Genomic DNA, 4968 nt, shown 5'->3' with positions numbered 1-4968 from the left:
ACTTCGAGTCCGAGCAGAGTTCAACTTCATACCCAGCCTACTCATTAAGCATCTCATGAATAATTCATGACGCATCACTGCTGATCCGAGCACCTGTTGCGCGTGCCGACTGCAAGAGCGTGCAAAAAGATGTACATGCTGTGTTTGTGTCATTTTTCTAGTTTATAATTCACACAAAAAAAGTCATTTTATGATTTATTTTCTAAAAAAAATGACGATGCCAAAAGTGAACTCGTCACGTAAACTATCGATACTTGCTCAGTGTAGGCTACTTCCTCCTTGTGGGCGTTGTTGGTGTCATAACCCTGTCGCTGTGTTTGCACACAGGGCGCGACTCAAACAGGCTGTCAATAGCGTTTTATGGCACTGTGAGACGTGACTCGATCAGTGCGATTTTTTTAGGTTCTCATTTAACTTACACTCTAAAAAAATGCTGGGTTAAATACAACCCAGTGCTGGGATTTAACCCAACTGCTGGGTCAAAACAACCCAATTGCTGGGTTTGTCCCTATTTTACCCAGCACTGGGTTGTATTTAACCCAGCATTTTTTAGAGTGTAAAACGCAGATAACCCGCCTTTGACTAAAAAAGAAAAAAAAAGCGCTGCTGGTTTCCCATACTGGATGTTTTTAAATAGCAGGGCAGTTTTATAATTAGATTTATAATTTCCTGTACTTGATATTGATGTAATGTGGAATATAAATGAGATTGAATGCCTTTTAAATATGATTGTTTATTTCTGAGGTTTACTTCACCCCCGCAACACACACTTACGTCCACGAGCCACATCAGTTGAACAAACAAACAAACAGAAATATAAAACAAATAATAATAATAAAACATACAGAACTGAGTATAGATGTTATAGGAAATTAACATAAGTATAAAACAGTGATTGATTAATTAAAGTTAGTTTGGTCACTGTTCTACTCAGATTTTGTTTTAAAAAAAATTAAGTAGTATGAATAATCTAAAATATTTTATAACCTAGTTTTTGCCTTTTACCATCACAGCACCATGTAAAATCTAAAATTACAAATAATAATAAAGGAGTTTCCCCACTATTAATGTCTATTTAACTCTTCCAGTGTTGAGTTTTTTTTTAGGGCATCACAGTTTCCTCTCAAGGTGGCAGTATCGCTAAGTAAATGTTTAACGTTTTCCAAGTTTTTACAGAAAATACATTAATTTACTAGAAAATCTTACATATATTTAATCTAATATTGTATGTAAAGCAAGCTTAAATAGTACTAAAATTACCCAAATTATAAATCCAATTATAATAGGCTAATATTTGGAATCAGAAGTTCTTGTGTTTTATAAATTACACAAGTATTGACAGTCAGAGTAAGGTACGCTCTAAAAAATGCTGGGTTAAATATAACCCAGCACTGGGTTAAAAAGGGACAAGCGGGTGGGTTGTTTTGAACCCAACCGCTGGGTTTGTCCCTTTTTAACCCAGCATTTTTTAGAGTGTAGGGCAATATCAGTGATGATAGTCAATGTACTGTAGACTATGATGAAGGGTGACTTAATAAAGGGAGGAGCGAGGAAACAGGAGGAACATTTAGTGGCTGTTGAAATTTGCAGTGAGTGGTTACTAAGAGATTTATTACAGCTCCATATATGACACTGAACCATACAAATTTACAGCTTGGGAGAAGATAAAGAGAGAAGGAGAGTTCAGAGAGCTCTGCTCCATATTGCATGATCAAATAATGTCAAAAGTAACACCAAAATATAAAATATTATCTATTCCAAACTTTTTTTATCTATCTATTGAATTTATTTAAGATTATGGTAGGGTTGGAAATATTATCATGATCATTCCTGCATAGGCCTAATTCAACAATACTTTTCACTCACACATTTTGAAGGTTGCAGATCTAGCCAAACGTTTGTTTGATTACTTGAAAGTTGCTTCTGGTTTTTGTGTGACCTGTTGGTAAAGCTGGTAAGGCCTGTCTGGAGGTTTTTGAAGGCGATGATTGGTTTTCACGAAACTACTGACAGTTAAACAAGGCAAAAAAGCTGTGGCTGTCCAAGTGTGCCTGCAAACGTATGACAGCACAGATGTGATGGTGTCATTTTAGATAATGAACTGAGTTTTATGTCTTGCTAATACTGTGTCTAAGACGTCGCTTCTCATTTTCACTGGTGGATGCTAAGAAATTGATTCATTACTTCCGAGTTCACATTACTGTTTTAGTTCATTTAAAATGGTTACCATGTAAGTAGGATTAATTTTAAGGTTCTTTTACTGGGTTTTAAAGTACTGAATGCACTAATACTAATGCATTTTTGACTGTCTGTTCAAATGTGATCCAAATCATTGTATTAAATCTTTTCATTTATTTATTTACACGATACAACGTAAAAAAAAAAAAAAAATCATCAAAATATCATACTTCTATTTATTTGTTTGTTTGCTTTTCCGTTTATTTGCTTTTTTAATCATCTGTCAAAATGTGAACCTAATCTACTAATAAGTAGTTTTAATTCTTTTATTTATTTCCTTACTTACTTACTTCATGCAAAGTATCACGCTGTAAGCTGGTGAACCTATTTTTCCAAAAGCCATTCATTCCTAAAAATAAAAAAGGCAATTCAAATTAGACAAGCTCAGAATATTCACATTTAAAAACAAAAACAAAAAAAAACTTCTGTAGATCTTTTAGTTTCTGATTAATATAGGCCTGCTTTATGCCACTGTATTCCATTTTTATTTTCTGTTTCAATTTCTGAAAGTAAAGTGATTTATTGATTTTATTATTATTATTAAGCTGGCTTGAAAAAGCTCTATAATACTATTTCTAAGCTACTGAGACTCATTCAAACTCTATCTATTTAAAAGGTTTTTAATCTATCTATTAAAAACTAGTAAATTAAAACTGAACTATTTCAAACTGAAAAACTTTCAAATTCAAGCTTTTAAAACTACTTCAGACTTTCTGGCAACCCTAAAGTTTGTAGTTAATATTTTTGTCGTGTTCTTTTTTAAAGCTTTCCTACTTTGACATAGGAAGCTTTTTGAACTGCATTTATATGAAAGATGCTACTATACATACATTTATTTGTGTCCCAAATATGAACGCCATTCATTTATCAACCCCTAATCATTTTCATGTTTTTATCAAATTCTCTTTCATTCAAATACCCATCTATGAGCTAAACACTAATAAACACACACGTAACCCATGACCCGCTGTCATGGTATAGTAGCGTCATTGTCAGTAAAGCATGAACTGCTTTAATTTATGTTTGTAGGCGACACAAAGCTTTTCTCCCAGGAGCACGTCAACCAATTCATAGCATGCATTGTTCTTAGAATGCTCCTTTGTTCTCTCCTACGGGATTCTAAATTTACCCACCAGAGACAAAAGGTAGCGTGATAATTAACTGCATGTCACTGCTGCCGAGGTCCCGAAACGCGAGACACCCTCTGCCCATTGTTGTATCCAGTTTAAAGCAGTGGCGGAGAGGTTCAGAGGGAGTAACTGGACCGCAGGAACCCTGTGATTGGTCACATCATGTGGCACCTGGGAAGACAGCAGGTATAAGGGATGAATGCTCGGTCAAGGAATTTTACACATAATTCTGCAGCATCCCTTGTACGTTCAGAGTTGGTTACCATGGCAATTGTTGTACCGGTGAGTATATGGAGATTAGAGTGCTTTTTTTGTATTTGTAGATGAATTGATGATTATTCACATTAAGATGACTTCACACATGGCTGGAGTTCAATAGCAGATGGTCCAAACAGAAGAAACATCTTCTTGTGCTGCACTCCTGAAATTATTTTGGTGGAATCTGGAAGACAGATTTTGATTTTAGATTAATTTAAAAGATGTCTTGGTGCTTTCACACCTGGCCCGTTGTTTCGGAACCTGGCGCGGTTCCCCCCTTAGCTCGGTTCGTTTGGGCATATGTGAACACGGCAATCACGCTCGGATCCGCGCCAAAACAATCGGTCCGAGATCGCCTGAACGAGGTGGTCTCGGCTTGATTGAAAACGGACACTGGAGCGGTTCGGTTGTAGTGAGAAAGCAATCCGATCTAACGGACCAACGAACCAGGCTATATCACAATGTATAATGGGTAACGTTACTTACGTAAGTTCCGTGAAAAGCATTAGCGTTGTTGTTTTGCTAATACCTCAAAATGAACCTGTGAAAGTCTGTGGGGTGAGCACGTCTTCGCCATTCAAAATCAAAGCGCACTTTTTCATTTTATAATGCCGTCTAATTGCTCTTCTTCGTAGGTGCATTTTAAAAATGTTTTCCCGATCAATCCTGGACTCCTGCTCAAAATGATAAATTCATATAACGACAGCTACAACAAAGAACAATAAGCCCGCAAAGCTGTTGTCGTTGCATCCTGACGGATGAATTAATGTAAACACAGATATCAGATACCAGTCGTGTCTAAAGTGAATGTAAACAGACGTGCCAAAAAATCGGATATGGTCAAAAGATAGGATCTGTGCATTAAGACTTGCAGTGTAAACGCAGCCTAAGTGGAATCCTGGAAAATAACCCGTGAAACTTTGACCAATGAGAGAACAGTTTACTCGCGCATGATGAAAGCGAACCGCACCAAGAATAAAAAAACCAACATTGTAATAATTTTAATCCCGGTTTCGGAACAAAGCAAAGGGATTATTATTATTTTTATTTTTTTTTGCTATTGATTACAATAGTGTCTTTGGTGGTGATACTAGTGAAATAAAATACATGCCTTGGATCACTTAACATGATGAATCTTATTCTCAGTTCAGTTAGTTTGAGCTTTCTTTGTTCTAGACTGGGTCATGTTCTGTCAGTGCTATTGGTGTGGATGTATCATGTCTGTGCTCTGGGCCGATCAAGTGTCAAGTAAAACAATCTGTGTGTCTTCAAGCTTGTTGTATAGAGTCTGTGTGTGTGTGTGTGTGTGTGTGTGTGTGTGTGTGTGTGTGTGTGTCATCTC

This window comes from Sinocyclocheilus anshuiensis, unplaced genomic scaffold (genome assembly GCF_001515605.1).
Source record: "Sinocyclocheilus anshuiensis isolate Anshui unplaced genomic scaffold, SAMN03320099.WGS_v1.1 scaffold1065, whole genome shotgun sequence".
Classification (NCBI taxonomy): Eukaryota; Metazoa; Chordata; class Actinopteri; order Cypriniformes; family Cyprinidae; genus Sinocyclocheilus; species Sinocyclocheilus anshuiensis.
The sequence above is the reverse complement of the archived record's forward strand: the minus strand, read 5'-3'. Positions refer to the sequence as shown.